Source organism: Hesperophylax consimilis, chromosome 23, assembly GCF_061612785.1.
Source record: "Hesperophylax consimilis isolate HC1 chromosome 23, BYU_Hcon_1.0, whole genome shotgun sequence".
Classification (NCBI taxonomy): Eukaryota; Metazoa; Arthropoda; class Insecta; order Trichoptera; family Limnephilidae; genus Hesperophylax; species Hesperophylax consimilis.
This window is the reverse complement of record NC_142858.1, coordinates 24,652,570-24,676,088: the sequence shown is the minus strand read 5'-3', so window position 1 is coordinate 24,676,088 and position 23,519 is coordinate 24,652,570.

Genomic DNA, 23,519 nt, shown 5'->3' with positions numbered 1-23,519 from the left:
GGTGTTAATAAAGTGAGTAAGTACGTGTTTAACTAGTCAATATCAGCTTGCTTCTGATCGTTATATAGTTTATGGAGAGTGTTTGAGCTCTGTTGTAAAATACTAACACTGTTTCATCAATCAATCGTTAAATATAACAAAATACCGGTAATGCTGTGAATACAGGCCCCACTGATTGACTATGAATCCGGAGGTCACCGGATCAAATCGGTTCCCAGCCATCTGGAGCCAGTGAGACTATCGGGATATTGCCAATTGGGATATGTTAGGAGGCTGAAAGTAGTGTGAAGGGGAAGGAGATGGCAAGTATCTGGCTATTTCACATCTGTTCACCAAACACGGCCAAAGCTATTTCAAGCAACATTTCAATTCTGAATGATGATATTACACCAGGGCGATACTGGGAGTATCTTCCACTCCGGAACGAGTAATTTGTGAAATGACACACATAAATCAATTGAACTTTGAAGCTAGTCGAGAGCCTTACGTATGGGAGAGGGTAATATGGTATGTTTGCAGCATGTTTCAGAGTGGTAAATACATTCTGCATTGCCCTGGCAAAAAAACACTATTCTGAATCAAATCGTTGCTTAAAATGGCTTTAGCCATGTTTCGTGACCAGATCTGAATATTCAGGTACTTCCCCACCTGACTCACTCTCATTCCTTCCTCTCCCACTAACTTAAGCCTTACAACATTTCCCAATTGGGGATGCCAGAGTTTCACTGGCTCCGGAAGGTTGGGAATAGTTGAGACTCTTGTGCGAAACTTAAATTAAAATTAAAATAACTGTACCCACATATCGGGGAACCAATTATGTTATAAATACATTACACACCATTAGTAACACGTGTGCTATGTTAGCTGATGTTTTTAATATGACTCTTTTAAAATATAAAGCTGAACTAATCAAACATTTAAGCAGTGCAAATTTTAACGCGGTAACCATGTTTTTTCTTCATTTCTTTCACTAACTATATAGTAACATTTCTTTTTTTCTTGTTTTTATGACATAACCGTAAAAATCTTTCTTCTATCTATATTGTTCTATGGCTGACAATGACACTTGTGCTGTTAATCTATATATATTATAAAAGTAAGTGTACAATGTGTGTGCTGCTAAAACTCAGAAATGAGTCCCAGTACGATCAAGGGATTTATAAGGTGTGGTAGCCCTCTATCCCCCCATCCATATTTTTTTTCTCGTTTTTACCTGAAGGGCGTGCTTTTTAAGTATAAGGGCTGAACGTTTCGCCCTCTAGAAATTTCTAGAACAGCCCAGAACAATCGAGAGCATACCACAGCATTCCAGAACATCCCGGAACATTCTGAAATGTTCGGGTAACGTCTGGAACGTTCGGGAACTTCCGGAATATCCCAGATCATAATGAACTAAAAACGGGATTAACTTTTAGTAAATTTGTAATCGTGATAATACATTGATATCTCTAGATAGTATAAAACAAAGTCACTGTCCGCGTCTGTCTCTGTGTCCGCTTAGATCTTCTAAACTATACAACTGAGTTTGATAGTTTTCACTATTATTTAGAGAATTTCTTTCGAAAGGTTTATGTATATAAAACATAGATGTTATATTTATTGAAAGTAGAGATAAGTCGGGTAACGCCGGGTAAACCTCAGCTAGTTCTAAATAAATCAGTCCCTCAGCATCTCTTTCACATCGGCAGTTAAACATAAAAAAATGTCAAAACATTAAAAACCTATTGTTTAAGGCTCGCAAGTTTTACCGTGTTAGCTATGAGCGCCTACCTAATCCGGCGTAGTATCCTTGTATCAGGATGCCGTGCCCTGGTAGAGAGGCACTTGCAATGCATTTTATGAGCGGGCGTTAAATAAAACAAGCTCGCATACACGGTGAGGCTTTATGGCGGGTGCTGCCCGCGCGAACGAGATGAATAACTACACGGAAACGTAAGCGCTAATCCAATGCTGCTGCCGCTGCTCGTTCCCGTACAGCTCCGGCGTCATATAATGCTGTTTTATTACCGGCTGAGAGAATGAATTCATAATGCTAATTTTAGCAGTCGCATCTACAAGGGTCATTGAAGAGTTCTTAGGTTAGATGAAATATGTTTGTAATGCGCGAGTACAGCGGGAGTAGAACGGAGGGGCGAATGTGAAGAAAATGTATGACGCCCAAGTGGATTGAAGAAATAGCATGGAATGTTTCATGAATATATAAAATGTTTGAGGCTTGTCATGTATGTATGAATCTAAATAGGAAGATGTTATGAAGACTACTGAGTTGATTATGAACTAGACCATGGTAGCTGACATTTCCGTCACAAACCATTAAAAAAATATTTTTCTACCAGCGTAGACTAGGGCGGACCTGTAAGAAAACTCTTGTTATATTATAATAAGGAACTATATTATATATATAACTATACACATACTCTTCTACTAATCGGTATATTGACATGGCCCTACTCAATTATTCGATTATTCGTATTAGTATTCGATTCGCTTGATCGTGCAATGTCTACCTCGGGTGTCCCAGACTTCTTCTAACATTCACATTTGCGTCATATATTCTCCATACACTCCTTTATTCGTTCACTCTACATGCCCAAACCATCTAACGCGCCCCTTGCTTAATCTTACTCATTGCGCTTACATCAGTCTTGCATTCTTTGCTGATTTCCACATTTTTCACACGATTGTACACGGTTTTACCACTCATACGCCTCTAGAATCTCATTTATAAAGCATTCATTCTAATTTCATCCTTCTTCTGCCAGTTCCATGCCTCACTACCATACATTAAGGTAGGTACACTGCTGGCTTCGCTTCTTTTGGACACTTTTTAGCTAGCGCCAACCACGATCAGTTTTCCATTAATGAAGCTACCTGCATTTACCCATCTTTGAATATCTGTATCAGGCTTCCCATCGCTCGTAAACATACTTCTCAAATACACAAACTAATCCACCAAGCATTCATCATTCAAAACTATATTGCACACTGTTTTCATACTCTCTCTTTCAAACATCATGACTTTAGACTTACTTAAATTCATCATTAACTCATTCTCCATACATACTTTGTCCATCCTAGATTAGATAGACTGCAGATTTTCGATTCTGTTAGCAATCAGCACCGCATCGTCAGCATACAATAGGCAATATTCTTTCAGATTACTCAAATTTTCGCCTAATCCCAATTCTTTCAAATCTTACATACAACAGTACAGAATGTACTGATTGAATAAGCACGGTGACATTACGCAGCCTTGCTTAACACCTTTCGTGAAATCAAACCACCTCGTGAAACCATCGTTCACCATAATATATCCAACGCTTTCTTCATACAGAGACACAATTGCCTGTGTGATATTTGTATTCACTCTATTGAACGACATCTTCCATAGCTTTTTCCTATTGACTCGGTCTTATGCTTTTAGATCTACAAAGGCACAGAAAAGTTTCTGTTTTTGCCAGAAACTTCTCAGTGAGCATAAGCAATGAGATCATCTGTTACATGCACCTCCTGCCACTTATCAAAGCACCTTGCACATCCCATGTTGAATAATTTGTTTCCATTATTACTCTTTCAATCAAAATTCTATTCTATCATACAGCTGGCCAACTGAACTTTGCAGCCTAATAGCCCTGTGATTCCCACATTCTATACCTGACTTTTTACCTTTATATAACGGCATAATTACAGCCATTCTCTATTCTAATAGCGTGTAACCCTCCTTTACACATAGGTTTAAAAGTTTGCACCACCATGTGATAATTATGCGGCTATCTACTTCAAAGTATTCAGCAGCATTATTGTCGAAACTAACAGCCTTACCATTCTTCGTACATTTAATCGATTTTTTTATTTCATCCATGCTGATTTCAAACTCATCTTTTACTTACTTTTCACATTATCGTTTTGCAGTTTTTCAATTTTGACTCTTGGTGGAGTCGATACTGTTTTCAGCAACCGCGAAAGAGGTTTACTATCGACACAATCAAAAAGTGGCCAGTTTTTCTCCGTGCGGACAGGACGCAAATATGTATACTTACAACGAGTTTTTTTTATACATCATGTGATTTATTTAGGCATTCCGGGTTGCAAACCTAAAAATTAATAAGCAGCAAAAATAAAGAAATATAATAAACGAACAAACAACGATGATTTGTGCCGCGATAAAAATAATAATAATAAATTAACGTTTGAAATCCAACAATGGAACACCGTCCGATGCAGAATTTAACGCAATTTACTGTCGACTGTGTATTTTGAATAAGTCAATAACCGTAACGCCCTTTGTAACCGAACGCTCCATAACTTTATACTACCTCGAGCGATAAATGTTTAATACGCATTCAATTATTGGAATACGAACACCAGTTCCGCCAAATGTGTGATGTGGTAGGGACTTGCACGGGGCTAATTCCCGTGGATTGGTTTTGTATACGCACACAGAACACACTACAAAGTACACATAACCCAATACCTACACACTCAGTAGTGCACAATATTCACAGTGCGGCACTCACCAGTGTACGATTAAAACCCCATTGATGAAATTTCCATTGATACCCAATTATTTAAAAGTCTTTTGTGGAATTTCGTGGAAATATTAATTCAATTTGTCCGATATGTTTCCATAAATTTGCTATGTGGTGTATGTAACACTGCAACCCTTTTTATATTAATTTCAATCATAAATTTTACATCCTTTAAAAAGCCCATTTTTAGTTAGAAGTTGATAGTTTATTCTACAATGATGTACAACATCAATTATCAATTCTGTAAGTAAGTTCCTTCCCTAATAGGTATTTTCACGAAGGCTGGAAACTTATTTTTTTCTCCAGTTTTTTGTGCAAAACTAAACAAGTGACTACATTTAGTACATATGGCTTGTGAACTGCAATAACAACATATAATAATTTATTTTGTCAAAAAAAAATAAAAATTTCCACTTTATTTTACTATTAGGACGACTTGGCTGAAAAATTGAAAGTTGATACAAGACAGTAGTAAGTGTCAGTATTGCTACGATATTAACTAAAAATATTAAAATATTCGTTTCTAGAAAATAAATAATTTTGAGTTGTGTCATTATTGCACCAAACGAGCGATATGCTATATTCATAACAAAAATTCCCTTTGCGAATTAGTCAAGCTCTATTATTATTCCGTTCTATAAAAAGCGTTCGAAGCGTTCTATTAAACATTTTCGAATTTGCACAACATCACAAGCCACCAAAATGGATACTTCACCTTTGTGCTGTGCACGGTATTGCAAGAAGTGTCGAATAATTTCACTTTATAAGCAAGATGTTATCGAGAGACCGAGCAACAAATATCCCCCGACAAGCCTTCCTCGGGGGCTGGCTGGGCGTCGCCCCCGAGGATAAAACAGGGGGTATGTTCCTTTCACAGCGTCTCGTCGCTTGCAGTGTCGCGATACAATAATATCCAAGTTGACACCTCCGTCACGCCTCTGGGGCGCAGCCAATATCTCCCCCCGGAGGCAAAAAGTCACCCGAACACAAAGAAACAATTTGACGGAACTCCACAATGAGATAGAAGAATGTATTGAGTGGTTTCTTAGCGCGTTTTGGAGGGCGAGGGCGCAAGCGGCCGCGGCGTAATGTGCCGCCACGAATTTATAAGTGAGCTTCCTGACAATGCGGCTGTGCTTCGGGAACTTTGATAAGAAGCCTTTATTGATTATGTTAAAATGCGTAAAGGAAATAAAAACACGTATATACAGCCCACAAAGGAGGCAAACGCATTCCAAGTTTATAGAAGACTAAGGGAGAACAGTGTGCATCAGAGTTTGCAATGTTCACAGAAGATATGTCATATGGGAAGCTGTATTTTCTCTACTGGTATTTCAATAATATGGGCTCCGAAAAACTAGCTTCATTTTTCACTTTGGTATCGGTGCACGGAGAAAAATGAGTATAAACTGCATTTGCCTTGATAATATATAATTTTTTACATGGCAAATAATTTATTCCTTTTTTTCTAAAAGTATAACAGGAAACCTATCAATTCATTCGTTAAAGGCCTTCATTCTCGTTTTAACCGATTACGAAAATTTTTAAGAGATTCTTAATAAATTAGCAATAGTTTTTATCAGTAACTATTCTCCGTGTGTCCAGTGTCTCAAACAAATACATTGTGCATTTACGAAGTTTTTACGCCTTAGCTACGAAAAGACTTCAGACCTTTGTGTTTCCTCCTTCTTATCGCCCCAATCTTCTTAAAATCCGGATTCACTATTTCTTACCTTTAAACTACCGTCCGCATTGGCTCCAAATTCAAGATTAAATGGCCCTTATGATAAGTTAATTTTAGGAATAAATATTGAATAACATTTGGTATTGTATTTTATGTTTTGAAACAGTGATAGTTTTTTTGCATATAAATATGTTTATATGTATTTCTTTATTTCATTACATCAGATACATGTAGGTATATAGCAAAAATGACAAGTTAATAATATTGCAATAACTATATTAGTATCTATATTAAAAAAAGTACAAGTGTTATTATGAATTGTAGGTCGATATTAGATCCTAGCTAGGCAGATTGTTCTATGAACCAAATGCTGTTAAAATTGCTAAAAATTTATTTTGTAAAATTAAAGTAATATACTACTATGTTTTGGAAAAATGTTAGAAAGACCGCCCTGATTTTCTAAAACAAAGCGTGAAATAACCCGATGCACCCCAACAAACTAAATCACTCCAACATGGCGGAAATAGCAAGACATCGCGCAAAACAAAATGAAAATTGTGTCAGTTTGAAGCCTTGTTTTCCTTTGTGCCGACAACCTCCCCATCGCTCCCCTCGCCCTGAGAGACATCTTGTTCAGGGGGAACAGATCCTCTTTCATATCTATCAGTCAATATCAACTTTAAATTTTATTCTGTAATATGCATCAGAATGGTGACACAGCATCCAAAGCACGCGGTGCCATGATACCGGGTTTCTTTCTCAATTTTAAATACCTTTGAATGGATGCCGTTTCGTCTAGTTTTGTTTCATTGTTCGATGTTAGATGAATATGATTTTTTTATTATTTATGGAGAAAGCGTTATATATTTTGAACGGTAACTGGTTGGTTAAAAATTTGTCCTTAACAGTTGTATTTGCTAAAATAAAATAATCAATAACGGATGTTACAGATTTGTATTTAATTTTCCGGCTATGTTAGCTAAATGAGATTGATTTCGGATGATCAAAAACTTGCTCTTTCAAATCATTCATGAACAAGGTTTTTATAAATTTAACCAGATAAATGTTAAAAAATGAGCGAAGTCATGCTTGGAAAAATTATGTGTATGAGAACACTTACTTGAACATATTTACTAAGTATCTTTAGATACCGTCAGTGTGGAAGATACTCTCAGTATCGCCCTCAGTATTGGTGTAAGATCGCAATTCAAAATTTAAATATTGCTGAAACTGATTTGAATATGATTGGGGGACGAGATCTTAATACCAGATACTTCTCCACCTTCCTCTACTCCATCTCCTTCCCTTCCCTACCAACTTCAGCCGCACAATACTCCCCAATTAGGTATGTCATAGTCTCACTGGCTCCATAGTCTCACTACTACTTTAAAATATCCGTAATCCGGTTAAAAACGGGACGGCAGGCCCTTAACGAATAAATTGATAGGTTTCCTGATTTCCTGATTCCGAGATTGCAGGCCTTTTCCTGATAAACTTTTGGTAAAATACCACTGTATTGTCACGATGTCAGAACACGTATTTATAAAAATCCTAAAATTTCACTTTTCTTCAATATATATTATCAAGACACACGCAGGTGCGTGAACACCATTTATGATATCATTAAATTTTCACCTAGGATTCTCGCTGCGGAGTCTCCATCTTCTATCTTCGTCGAACGTCACAGTGGTGCTGCCAAGGTCTGGTATCTACGTGAGGATATTGTGTCAGCGCAGACACATACCTAGACGGATGATGAACCTCGTGTTGGCACTGCTGGTGGACTCTCTCGCTGCAGCAGCTTGTCCAGTTTCTTCACCACCTAGGATTCTTGCTGCAGAGTCTCCATCTTCTTTCTTCGTGTCACCTGTTTCTGTTCTTCATTTTACTTAACTTAACTTCACTTTATTTTTGTAATATTTATATTTTTTGTAATACCTGCATCAACTGTAAAGCGCCCCTGAGGTGATATCTCACAAAGCGGCTCTATACAAATTGTCCAGTAAATTAATTAATAATTCATTTCTCACCGTGCATACTCCGGGGTATGTTCCTGCGTTATTGTACCATCTCATCTTTAATCTAAGTACATTTGTCGTAATAGCAAAATGTAATTGAATTGTGTCAGACACAAAGGTGAAATTAGCAGAGTGTGTCGAGCGAAAGAGGCCCTTGTAAAACATTGTTCCTTTGATAAGACGCTAGCGAGGCCAACGCTCGTTGCGCTCTGAGATGTGTTCCTGGCAGATATCAGGCAGTTCGGATGAAGTTTTCATTCCTCAACACAGAGGCGGGTTTCTTAGAATTCGCAGAACAACACAAGAGTATTCAACCCCAATGTGTATATATAGTTATATAACTGTGAGTTATATATAGTTATATAATATATATAACTCACTGCAATATTGTCAGCATAAAATTAAATTGAAGAGTTTTTTCAATTTATTATTTTTTTTTCGGGAGTATTGTATAGCCATAATAAAACCAATTATGGATTTTCTCCTCGTGACTTTACCTCTACTGAGACAGCATAATATGGAATAAGTAAATTAAATTTGTAAAAAAGGAATATGAATTAAAAAAATAATACAATTCAAAAGATTATATAAAACGAAAGATTTAAAAAACAATACATTTGTAGCCATGGAGAGAGGTTGTACATATAAATCAAATTATAATAGAGATATAAACAATAGAGACATCAACATTATTCAAAAACCTCTTGTATTGGGTAAGTTCGCAACTGAAAATATCAACCTTGGATAATACGCTATTGTAATTATTTTATAGTATGTTCAGGCAAGAATTCTGCTTACAATTTTTGTAAAAGGTAAGTACCTACTAGAAATATGAAAATCATTCGAAAGATTGTACTAAGTAGTAGTGAAGTATGAAACTGGCGGAGGAAGGATGAAAGTAGACTGAATGCTCTAGAAATGATATTTCCTGAGGCATAAGTTTTGTAAAATCAAAATGCGGTGTGGAGACTGATGTGTGCGTTATGAGTTAGATTAAGAAAGGGACGCTTAGATGGTTTGGGAATGTAAAGCAAATGAAAAGGAGTGTAAGGAGAATATATGACGCAAAATCTGAATGGTAGAATAAGTCGGGGATGCCCGAGGAAGAAACAAATGAACCAAATTGTCAAGAGTCAAAACAACAGAAGGGTATGAATGAGACAATGTATGAATGGAATGAAAAAAGAAATGTACACCAAGACCAAGTTGTTGGCGCTCCATCTTCTCTGCCTACCTCTGCGGGGAATCGGCGTGATGGTTAGTTAATAATTATATTATATTCATAATAATAAACCAAATGTGTATTGTTTTGCTGGCGTAAAATTAATATTTACGATATCCCAATAAAACATTATGCACACCTCACCAGGGATCTCCCATGACCACGATTTTTCATAAGAATTTCTCTGTCTGGAATTTATGAATCAATAATCTTTCATTTTTAAAAAAGGGTTAACTTCGCCCCAAAAACGATGTTTTGCAAATCACCGAAATAATTGTTTGTTGTAATATTAATATTCTGTAAATACATACCTAACAAAAAAATATTTTTAACTAAAATCGCTGTCAGTTCCGCCTTAATATTTTATACCTAGGTACGTATTAAAGTTTTTTTTGTTCAATACGTACATGGTGTTCTCATCACTCGGTGGCTATTTCTTTCGACCATTCGAGATTAGCGGTGAGATCAAAATAATACAGCGTTTTATATTCACGCGTGTTCTTTGGTTTAACTAAGGCGTTATTATTATATGTAATGAACGCTATATAAATAGTCATAGATAAGAATTCGCCTTATAATTAACTCCGCCAAAAGAGAAGTCACTCGTTATTAGTACCTCTAATATTGATTAAAACGTATCGCCACCTCGACACCAACTTAATCTATGAATTAAGCAAAGGGCTGGGGAGTCATCTCCCGTCTACCTACGAACAAAGGTATCGAATTCTCGTTAACCCTTTCACTGGGGTTAGAATGGAGGAAGAAGGAAGGAAGGATGCCTCTCCTTAAAGAAGATAAAGAGGGGTTAATTATCGTGGGTTTCGTGTAATTGATATTAATTACCGTTTATTGCAGATTCAGCCGTCGGTTTTACACCTCTAGATAGAGTAAAATCTTGTCTTTAGTGAATACGGTATTTCAGGTTTAGTATTTGCAAGGCTGTCGAGGTAGAGGCAATGTTTCAACTATTCATTGGAAACTGGGAGGTGAAAACCAATGGTATGAAATTTTTAGCAATAATATTAAAATGAACGGCTCCACGGCCTTTTTCAAACAGAACTTATATTTGTATTTGATGCTAAAATACCCAACTGATTTTTTTTTATGTGAAACATTTTCGGCGCACCTAGGAGGGCAAAATCGACTCTTGCGTAGCAAACGTGGCAAGCATTGATGTAATTGGTTCTAGTGGCAAGATAGTGGAACGATGCTTCATTCGACCAGCCTCAGCTCTTTCCGACCGGCCGCCAAAACTCTGTGCGGTATATTTTCTTCTTTCTTTAAATTTATAATTTAATTGCTTGTGTACATTTTTAAATTAATAAAATAATTGTTTCGTTATTAAAAATATTAAAAAACTTGTTTACTAACATTTTAACTTACTTCAGTAAAAATCAATTTCGATGTTTCACATTGCCAGGTGTCTCGTGACGGAATTTTTGTTTATTTATTTTGCACTTACCATATATAATAGCAACACAATGAGATATGACATGGAAGTGGGCTGACTGTCGCGCAGCGCGACGTGTAGCAAATATCAAGTACAGATGTGATGTATTTTAATTTTTGTATACATTTAACATTTCCTACACCGGAATCGACACTTGGAACGAGAATTGACACTTGGAACCGGCTCCTGAACCTTAAAAAATACTTCTGATTTATGCAGGCATAACCTGCAAATAGTACCTAACTACGCTATGTAAACCCATTGATAATTCATAAACTAATATTCTTATTACATAATTCTAGTATTGCAATACTATTTTTATTCATGTAAAGTTTTTCTTCAATGTTTTTTACATGACTTCCGTCTACCAAAACAAGTCATATGCCCAAGTTATGATAGTCTAAATTTGAAGTATATTATGAGTAATATATTAACGTTTAACCCATTTGTATTGAATGTATCCTATTCTATTATCTTACATGGTATGTAGGTATGTGTAATCTGTTTCAGTAACTGAACAATTTTCAGCATGGGTCCGAGAACCCACTTAAACGAAATAATTATAATTATACAGGGTTTTCCAATAAGAGGTATTATTTTGAATAGCCCGCTTTATCGGTAGATTTTACTTTTAAAGCTGTAATTTTTTGACATTTGACAAGTAGAAACTACGTCATTAATAAAAATGGAACGATACAAATTCTTCAACAACGCATTGAAATTATTAAAATTCAGTTGAGTAAATCAAATGCAAATCATCTTGAGTGATGAGGCACATTTCTACCTCGGTGGCTTCGTAAACAAGCAAAATTGTCGCATCTGGGGCTCGGAAAACCCAAGAGTTATTGTTGAAAAGCCTTTCTATTCTCAACGTGTGACTGTTTGGTGCGGTTTATGGTGCGGCGGTGTCATTGGACCTTACTTTTTCGAAAATGAGGCTTGAGCAACATTTACGGTGAATGGATTGCGCTATCGAGAGATGATTAATGATTTCTTTATGGCCGGAATTGGATGGTATTGATCTGGACAACGTTTACTTTCAACAAAACGGCGCTACGTGCCACACAAGCAACGAAACCGTTGATCTTTTACGATTGAATATCAAAATAACACCTCTTATTGGAAAATCCTGTAGATAACCTTTAATGCAGAAATCGTAAATTAGTCGGAAAAGTTGGAATATAACTTTGAAAGAATTGTAGCAAACCTAATGCACGTTGCAAACTGCTGATTTGTGATTAACGTGACAGCAAAGCAAAGTGACGCCGGATTCTATCTTGGCGTTTGGTGGAGATCTGAACGACGCCGACGCGATTCAATTCTGATGTCGACGATACGCGCGACGTCAAGAAGACTGCAGTTAGATCTATTTGTGGGGATATAAATCACAGGAGGTGTTTTTTTCTCGTCTCGCTTCATTTCAACCGGTGACAAGAAGAGGACTGGTCGATTAATATTTAGATAAATTATTTGGACTGTGTAATACGAATAATGAATAATTTTGGATAGTAAATCTTTTTTTATAACACAGTGAAAATTTTCTTGAATTCATAATCACAGTAGGAATATTATTTAATTTTTTAACTCTTAACACGTTTCAGATACTATTGATAGAATTCAGAAGGTGTTAAATACTCTCTAACACCTTCTGTAATACTACGTGGTGTAATTTTTTGAATCGAGCCGCTACCAATAACACTCCTTACGTAGATGGCGATAAGGCTTAAATTCCCGCTTAACACCATCCAGCTGTTTTGATTTAGGCAAGAAAAAAACATGGCCAAGCGTGCTTTTTATTTTATTTTGTGGATGTTCAGGCACAAATATTTAAATGTTTTTCAATCATTTTATAAATAATTTAATTTGCCACATTAAACAATAAAACCATATTCGAAAATGGGTTCTTAAGTAGGAGATTTTGAACTTTAAAGTTGTTTTCATAGGCCTATACATTATTTTTTTCTGGGCTTATAAAAAAACTTATATAAAAAATATTCGATTATTTCAAAGGCCAAGATGTATTCTACTCGCAGTATTTAATTAAAGCATCTGAAACATTTCTAGGCGACCAAATTTTTAAAACAAAAACACATGATTTTAAATTACTACGTAGTGTATCGCCTTAATGACGCTCTGGTGATAGACAACAATTGCTTGAAATGTCTGTAGTCGTGTTTGGTGACCAGATCTGAATAGCCAGGTACTTACCAACCTTTTTCCACCCCGTTTCCACGTACTGTATTGTCAAACCACAACGTGTTCACGTTCTATTAAAAAATAAATTAATCTCGTAATATATTGTGCATCGACAAAAAACCTACAATTAACGTAACTATCTCCACAAAATAACGGTGCAATAATCAAATGTGACGATGACAACGGTGTAAATTGCATAAGTCGATTGAAATACGCACACAAATGGTCTGAAAATTATATGTTTAGCCATTAATTAATTGAACGAATCAATTTAATCACCCTCAAATACTTGAAATGACCAATCGGCACGAAACTGTTACTGTAAACCAATAATATCTATGTTAGCTACACATCGTTACCAATAGTTGCTACAACTGGTTAACAGTTAAATAGTAGTTTACACAAAACAGTATTTCAACGCGGAATATGCTTCCACGGTGTCCTGTATTCCAAACATTGCCATTAAATTGTTTAATTAGTTAAACAGGGCGAGTCATTAATTGTTTCAGTTAATTAATACACAAATGTACAGGACGTTTAATGTTTACCCAGTGCCTAGACAGCGCCTGTACGGCGCTTTTACAGCGCGTGCACAGCGCGTATTCAGAGGCGCGACGTGCCGGATATTGTATCTTAATTAATAGTCTACCTGTGAAATTAATTAACGAATATTATGAAGCTTTTTCGGGGAATCAAAATCAAACGGTTAGGTATTGATTCGACGCAGCACCAAAATTTATTTCTTGTTCGGAGGTTTTTTTTAAAACCTTCTCGTTGGAGACGATGGTACCAACAAATATTTGAAAGAATTGAGTTGAAACACTTGAGTGTTGTTGGTTTTTTTTACATTAACTCTTAAATAATAATTTCTTTCGTGGCCAAGTCATCTTTTTTAATGCAGTAGAGGGTCTTTTTGAGGAAGCGAAGTAGTGAACGTGAGTTTTTGTTGTAGAAGAAAGGAGACAAGTAGATAAGTTCCACAACCGAAGTCTTAAAATCGAGAACGACTCGATCTCGGGTGGCAAATTTCAATCGTTTACAAATGATGGGTGCGCGTTTGTCATGTTTCCCGACTATGCACCAGTGCCGAGGGGATCAATGACGCTAGTTCCTCTTAGCATTTTCCATTGAAATACCTGTAAAACAAGGACAGCAATCACGCCCGTGCTCTAAAAATTACAATCCATTTGTGAAGATAGGAGAATCAATCAAGTTTTATTTTTCTTCCAAGCTTCTTTTTAATAACCTACCAAGTGGTAGTCACTCTTAGTATTGTACTGGTGAAAACCCACATTTTTTTATGACTTTAGCCATGTTTAGTGATAGTGCAGATATTTTCCAACATTTATTTCTTCCTTTTAATTGCTTCCCCTCCCCACTTTCATCAGATTCACTACATACCACATTTAAGAATACCATTGTTACAATAGGTACGGACAATTGGGACTTTTGTACAGCATTCACATAAAAAACGTTATTTTCAAGTACCTACTGCTAATTTATTAAGAATCTCTTCAATTAGTGGTAATCCGGCTAACGGATTTGCAAGCTGTTTCCTGATATTTTTTTAGAAATTTGTAATAATGTCGGAACACGTGTTCATGCACCTGCGAATGTCTTGATAATATATAATGACGAAATACGAATGTTTAGTTTTTAGGATTTTTAAGAACACGTATTTGACATTGTACATTGTACAATACATTCTTAATGTAATAAAAGTTTTGCATGAAACCAATCAACTCGTTAGCCCTGCAATTGCGTTTTTAATCGGATTATAAATAATTTGACGAGATTCTTAATAAATTAGTAATATTTCTTATCAATAATTAACAAAGTGTGGTAATTAAATAGTCTATAACAAGTTGTTATCCACGTCTGTCTGTTATTGCGTTTTCACTGTCATTTAGAAAATTTCTGCCGTAGGTTGAAATTTATAATACATGCAAATTATATTTATAAAAAGTAAAGAAAAGTAATTTTTTTGTGATAAAGTTGTAAACTGATTAACAAACAAACTGATATCTTAAAAAAAGGTCTCATAAAATCAAAACTTTATCTCAAGCTATTTATAAGTCTCCGAGCTACGCCGGGTACACGTCAAATAGAATTCAGTGTTCCGCAAACTTTTTGTGCTCAAGGTACACCTATCAAATCAAGAAATTTTAGAGGTACACCAAAGAAAAAAAAGCAATGTTTATTTAATATTTATTTATTATTAAAATCAGTATACCTACCTAATATGAAAAGATGTTTAGTGAGAAATGTGAGCCTGTTTAACTGAGCACAGGTGATTGAAATTTGAAGCAATCGTTTTATAAGGCTGCTCTCATCTCTTCATTGATCGTCCTCAGGCGTTCTCGTTTTTTTGATTTAATAGTAGTGAGAGTTGAAAATTCCAATTCGTATAAGTAGGTTGTGGCAGATGGTAATATATTTTGAACAGCATGCTTTGAAAGCAGTGGATTCTCATTTTTTATATGCAGCCAAAAATGTGCTAGCCCTACTCTGGAATATTTTAGTTTTAATGTCCGATCAGTTTTTAACTCCATGAATTATTCCTGCTCGTTTATCGGTAAGTGTCCAAGGGAAATGTTATCCGAGAGTGGATTTCGTACCCAGTCCTTAGGTTGTAGGTCACACTTATGAAAATAACAGTTCATTTTTCTGTTCCAAGTGTTTCACTATCAAAACTTGCAATTTTTTTTTGAATTAGCAGCCATGACATTTGGAAACAATTCATTACTACCATTGACAGCGTGGCTTATCCATAATACCAACTTAGCGCGAAAGCTTTCAATTCTGTCCGAAGACGTTAAAATATAAGAATATATCCGCCAGATATGCAAGTTTTACTAACAATTCTTCTTTTTTAAACACAGAAGCAAAATCTGAACCCTGGGCCTCTAAAAACGTCTGGGACTCGATTTTTTAGCTCGTAAATCCGAAATAGCACTTTTCCGCGAAAAAGCCATCGTACTTCTGTATGAACAGAAGTGACTGATGATCTGCTCCCATTTGCTTTCTTATAATCTTCACAATACCTTGAATTTTTCCGCGGCACACCAACTGATGACCACGGTACACCAGTGTTCCGCGGCACACGCTTTGCGGAACACTGAGCTAAAGTATAATATGATATTATCAAGAGACTCACTTTTCGATGACAATTTAAATGATTACCTAAGAATATGTTAGTTATATAGAGTATACTGATTACCAAAATTGTTGAACACAGTGTCCTCGTGCGAAATACAGTGTAAATGGGTCAATATTATTAATGAGATAGATCTGCAACCCTTCAGTCAACTGTTAAAAATAATGATAACTATTTCAGTGATTCTCTGGATGACGTCACGGAATTGATAGCATCGCAACGGAGAACTCTAATGTCACAACTGAAAGTCGGACGTTGGGTACATCATTAATTTTCCACGACGATCTAACGGCATTTTGCAAGCAAATTCTCGGCCGTCATTGTATGCGCGGGGTCAAGTCGAAGCAGTGAGTTACATTTAAGTTCAATTCAGCAGCATTCCTTAGTTGCATTCCGCACTTGCAGCTGACAAGCATCGCAATGCTAAACGGTCGGGCGTTGAAGAACAACTCTACTTAGTTCTATGAAGTATCTTTCAAACGGAGAAAGGACTGCATTATAAGAAATGTATAACTTAAAATTTTAGGTAATGCGCCTACAGCCAAGCCGAAATATCAACAAAAAGGATATTTAAAATTGAAATATCATTTGGTACCAAGCGTGGCAAGACGGGACGATGATCTTGTACGCAGTGCCGCCAAAACTCTGTGCGTATATTTACTTCCATTCTCACTAAAATTGACAATGGATCTATGTTCTTAATGATGACAAATTTTTAATTGGTAAATTCTTTGTGTTTATTTTAATACGATATATGAAATAATTGTTTTATTCTTTTTTTTTATTTATTTTTATTTTTTTTATTGAATAAATAGTTAATACATATCAACAAACAAGTCCTGCTAAGCCAATTGAATTAGCTTGTCAACAGAAGCTTAAAGTTTAGTTTCATATACATTTTTATAAGTTATAATTTACATCTTATATCTACAGAATCAACACTTTTTTCATACAATTTTTCATACATATTAAAGTAAATATTTTTTTCCGATAGTCTTGTTTAAAAGACTTGTTTACTTGCATTTTAACTTCCTACAATAAAAATCAATTTCGATGTTTGCACGTCTTCGGCATGCTGTGACGGGTATTTTTTAATTATGCCCTTACCACAGCAACATAAGGAGATATGACGTGGAAGCGTACGGACTGTCGCCGAGCACGAACAAACTACACGTACTATCAAAGCGCACGATTGAAAGACATGCGTTTGGTATGTATGTAGAAACAAACGAGTGATACTAATACTAAATAATAATAATGCTTTACGGCCTGTTCGTGCATCTGTTTTTCGTCCTTCATATAATCCGGGCCGCTTCAAGACAATCAAGACCAGCATTAATAAATCCCTTCCTACAGCCCCTGCCCTGACCCAACCTTTAATGCTGCCCAGCTGGATGATAATATAGTTCCCCTATCTGTACACCTCACAAAAATAAATAAAAATCTAGCATATATATATATTTTTTTTAATTTTCATAATCATACTCATCTTCAATGTTTCTTTAATCACCTCTATCTCCTGCTACCAAAAAGTTTGCTATGTAATAGGTAAGTAAAACTTAAGAAATGAAATACTTTCAGAAATGTAGTTAATAAAAAAAACAAGAAAAAAACTATTACGCCTTATGTCATTCTCGTATTGAATATGGAATTATAGGATGGGGAGACCATACTTCTTCTTCTTTCGTGTGGTGGGGGGGTCAGAGGGGGACATCTAAGTCTGCGAGCCAGTCTAGGGCATCAGACGTCGCCATGTGAACCTCATCAATCCCGCCGAGGAATGAATGGAGCGGGCATTTGTTGACCACACCGACCATACTAAAAGTACCCGTAAGAACGCCTTCAATTGAAATTTTCAATAGTTTTGATCTACCAAATGTACAACAAAGATATGCTAAAATTATATATTATTGAATACCGCGTATTAATCAAACAAGGTCAAATCACAATGACATAAAAAAATATTCCAGGTTATAAAACCACATTCGGGCAAAGAAATTATATTTATTTTGCGACGAAACTCCACAACATCCTTCCACATGATATAAAGCAAATAGAAAATTTAAATGATTACAAATCAAGAATAAAAATCTGGCTGAAAGAGATTAATGAACAAAACATTAAAAACGACATAGAAAATTAATAAAACAGAAATGAATAACTTTAGTCTGCCTCAGCACAGGTCACCATAATGATCAGGACTAAGAAATACAATTTGCTATACATATATTTAACATCATATTTTGAATGTACAATGTTTAAATAGTCGTATATATATACAATAAAAAAGGTACTTCTTCGTCCTCTTTTTCTGGAGCATTGACATTAATCGGTGATCGACTATCGGGAACAATTAACCATGAATGACCTGAAAACAACCACAACCATGTAAGGTTCGAAGTCATGATGTATTTTTAAGATTATGTTAATTAACTAAAAATTGACTGAATTGAAAATCAAAGTTATTTATTATAATATTTCTATTTTCAAATTAAAACATTATAATAAACAACTGGAATGAACCTCCCTACCAGGAACTGGAGTCAAAAACTGTTCCAAATTCGCCAAATATATATCGAATAGGACTGATATATATTTCGTATATTGACTGCTGTAATGTCATCCGTTCGCATGTGATTGCGACCATTGAAAGAATGCATTTTTATCGACAACGAGTCTATCTGTCGAGTTTAAGCACAATCAGATGTCAAGAAATGGATTCATTTTAGATTCGTATTAATTAATTCGCGAAAATATAAGTGTAATAAATTAATTTAAAAACGTCTTCATTCTCTAATAAGCATGTATGTTTCCTGAAAAGTCTGAAATCTCTATTAATTTATCGACCAGTCCACAATGGAGTTCTGGTACCTACCCTGATGTATGGAAGTGAGGCATGAAACTGGCAAAGAAAGGATGAAAGTAAATTTGAATGCTGTTGAAATGAGATCCTTGAGGCGTATGTGTGGTAAAACATGGAGAAATGTAGAGATCCGCAAAGAGGGCAAGGCTGATGTAAGCGTAATGAGTAAGATTAAGAAAGGGACGCTTACATAGTTTGGGCATGCAGAGCTAATGAGTGAAAAAAGGAGTGTAAGGAGGATATATGATGCAAATGCGATTGGCAGCAGAAGTCGGGGATGTCCGAAGAAAACATGGCACGATCGGGTCGGGCCATGTCAAGAGTCAGAATAACAGAAGAGTATGTATAGAGACACCCATTCATGGCATTAACGATATTGTCGCGAATTAAAGCGATAAATGATGTTTTTAGAGATAGTAAAAAAGATTTTTTAGTCGCTATAATCTTCTATTGACAGATCGTAGAACGAACATGACACACTCTACTGTAGAAACATGTGCCATGTTGAGTTTCAATCAATAATACAATAAACATGTTTCAATTGATTTTAATTTTTAGTTATTTATTAAGTTAAAAGAAATACATATTTCGCTTTGTTAACTTAAGTGTACATTGATTAAAACAAAAATAATATATATATTAATAATTATGGTTTACTACCTAAGTAACATATTTTTCTTAAGGAAGAGCATTTTGGTTTTGCTCATTGATCTTGAGGGCAAACAGTTTTTTCTTAAATATATTTATTCTATTTACGGTTGTCAGGCTATCAGGAAGGAGATTATATATGTGTACACCCTCATGGCCTGTTTCTTTTACCACACTCTGTCTTAGCTGAATTTGTGTATAATTTATTATGTTGTCTTGTGTGATGGTCATGTACTTGTGATGTTTTCATAAATTAAGTATTTGTGTGTATGAGGCCATTTTGGATTTTGGTAATTTAATTGTTTTTCCACTCTTGCCGACTCCCATTCCTTGACGTTATCCTATTTAGCTATAAATATAACGCAAAATTAAAGCCATAAAAGCTATTTTTTTTAATAATTAACGCTACATTTCATAAAAATTAAAGCAATGAATGGATATCTCTAAGTATGTATGAAACGATTTATGAAGTGTGTGCCGAGACCGAGTTGTTTGGCGGTCCGTCCTCTCTGCCTACCTGATGGTTAGTTAGTTAGTTAGACCAAAGTTAGAAAGAAATAAACTTGAAAAGCAGATATAGTGGAAGACTTTGATCGTTTTGCCTCTTCCTTTGGGAATAGCCAAAGTTCGAAATACTGCCTAGTCTAAGTTTAAGCGAGACACGATAAAATATGGTGGATTTTTCTCGCTTCTATTACCACGCGCTGTTAACAAGATTCGTGAATTTTTCCGCCTGGTAAAGCGGATGTGAGGAAATGTGAATTTGAAATGTTCATGAGATTCTTGATTTTACAGCATGAATGCTGAATGAAGCAAAAGTGTCTACGCGAAGACAGAACTGGCAGGATTTTAGAATCACATCGGGAAAGATGTGAAAGTAAGGAAATTTTTTTTAGGAAATAAACATCAACTACATGATACAACATTTTTTTTTAAATTTATTAATAAAAAATTTTTTTCCGACTTTATGTCCGGGTTAAATCTTCCCCACTGGAAAAACTAAACCCTTCAACAAACTTTTCCACAAATTATCATTAAGTCAATCCGCATTATGCAGGTTTATATATAAGCATAATAAATAGAAAATAATTCAAAAACCACACGTCAAATGACCAGAGATCAAATGGGAAAATAATTCACCGACTCCAGATATTTTCATATCAGAGGGTTCGGCTCGGTAGAACTTCTAATTGGACCTATAAATCCTACTGATCCCTCAGTATAAATATTTTAAAACATTATTATTATTATATTATTATTATTATTATTTAAGTTAACATAATAAGTACATGTTTAAAATTATAATTAAAATTTATTTACCTTTACAAGGTCTAACACTCGTGTGTAAAGGCATAAAAAATAAAAGTTAAGACTTAACATACATATGAATATGAGAAGAAAAATAAAGTTGTACATTTAAAGTGAAGAGATTTTTTTTATATAATAATATATAATATAATATAAAACTAATAGACTAAAAAGTGACAATACATTAAAGCAATGAGATGTCATCGTCATTCTAATAAGCTAAATTATTTAGGAGAGTAAAGTTTATTTGATTTTTAAATTTATTATAATCCGGTTCTAACCTCAGCTCTGTCGCTAGTTGGTTAAACCACACCACTCCAGTGTAAGTGTAGTAGTGTTGTGTAAATAAATGTATTACATTTCTTTTTATGGATCAGCTATAGATATAGATTATATTTTCATCACCACCCTGTTAAAAGATAATTTTAATAAAATTATTTTGGTCGATATAAATGGTGCATGGAGAGAAACCGATTTTTGCCCTCACAATAAATAAACAGAATTTAAAAAAAAAACTTTTTCTTAATGTTTTATCGATTTGATTGAATTATCACAAAACAAAGCGTTTTCGTTTTATATATAATAATACTAGTGGGCCCGGGCAGACTTTGTTCTGCCACAGACTACCTTCTACAGGGTTTTCCAATAAGAGGTGTTATTTTGAATAGCCCGCTATTTCGAAAGATGTTACTTTTGAAGCTATCATTTTTTGACATTTGACTAGTAAAAACTACGTCATTTATAAAAATGGAACAATACACGCTTCAACAATGCATTGAAATTATTAAAATTCACTTGAGTGAATCAAATGCAAATCATCTTGAGTGATGAGGCCCATTTCCACCTCGGTGGCTTCGTCAAAAAGCAAAATTGTTGCATCTGGGGCTCGGAAAACCCAATAGTTTTTGTTGAAAAACCTCTCTATCCTCAACTTTTGACTGTTTGGTGCGGTTTATGGTCCGGCGGTGTCATTGGACCTTACTTTTTAGAAAATGAGGCTTGAGCAACAGTTACGGTGAATGTATTGCGCTATCGAGAGATGATTAATGATTTTTCATGGCCAGAATCGGATGGTATTAATTTGAACAACGTTTACTTTCAACAAGACGGCGGTACGTGCCACACAAACAACGAAACTATTGATTTTTTACGATTGAATATCAAAATAACACCTCTTATTGGAAAACCATGTATTTAGGAATTTTAAATTTGTTGTTGTACCTATGTATTTTTGGATGAGAACACTGAAAAAATAGATCTTGGCAACAGTGCCACTTACCGGGTGCGAAACTATTCTATTTTTCAAGCTGGAACCAACCGTACAAATTCACAAAACATCATTGAAATCAGTTGGGCGTGATTTTAATATGTTAATAAGATATATAATTTACATTTTTTTTATCAGGAAACAGGTTAATTCATTCGTAAGTCTTGCAATCCCGTTTTTACGGATTACTAATAATTTGAATAGATTTTAGGAGATCCATATTGCATATAAGAATTCTGGAGTTAATCACGGAATATTTATTAAAAAACCTTTACCATTTGATAAAAATTGATACAAAAATTAATGCCCTATAGTGGTGAGATCAAATATCACACTACGCAATCAGTTTAAAGTTAAATATTATTTAGATGGCCTTCTTGGTTGAGGGGTAAGGCTCTCGACTAGCAATCTGGAGATTATGGGTTCGAATCCCGGCGTGTGATAGTTAGTGTTATTCCTCAAATAATACATTATATATTTACAGCACGTTCTAGATTGGAAGATACTTTCAGTATCGCCCTGGTGTAAGACCACCATTCAGAATTGAAACGTTGCTTGAAATTGCTTTAGCCGTGTTTGATGACCAGACTTTTCCTGCGCTCCTTCCCCATCTCACTACCTTCAGCCTCACAAAATACCTCAATTGGAGATGCCATAGTCTCTCTGGCTCTTGACGGTTGGGAGCGTTTGGGACTGTTGTGCCCTTTCACGTTTAAATAAAAACGCGTATCGTAATTTAAAGGCGAGTTTTTCACATGTATTCAGTACATCATTTAAGAGCTCAGAGTGTGAACCCAAGTAATTAACAGCAGCCCACGTCACCACCATAGCTGCTCGCCAATCACCCTCCGTGACCCATAATAAGTGTGTCCACCATTATAAAAGCTTAAAGCTTAACTATACCACACTTGAATACACCATTTTCTCAACGTAAAGTGCGGATATTCACCAATTCTGGCGGCCATCCTTCAAGAGCGCAGAGTGTGAACCCGAACAATAATTAACAGCAGGGCTGTGACACCACCATAGCAGCTCCTCCGCATAACCACCCATCAGTCGCCAACAACCCGCACCCTCTGTGACCGACCTCGAGCCCGGCTCGGCGGAGAGCCACAGAGGCGCAGTTTACCGCCGCTAATCCCGGGGATTCTCATCCACCCTCGTTTCTTTGCCGTTA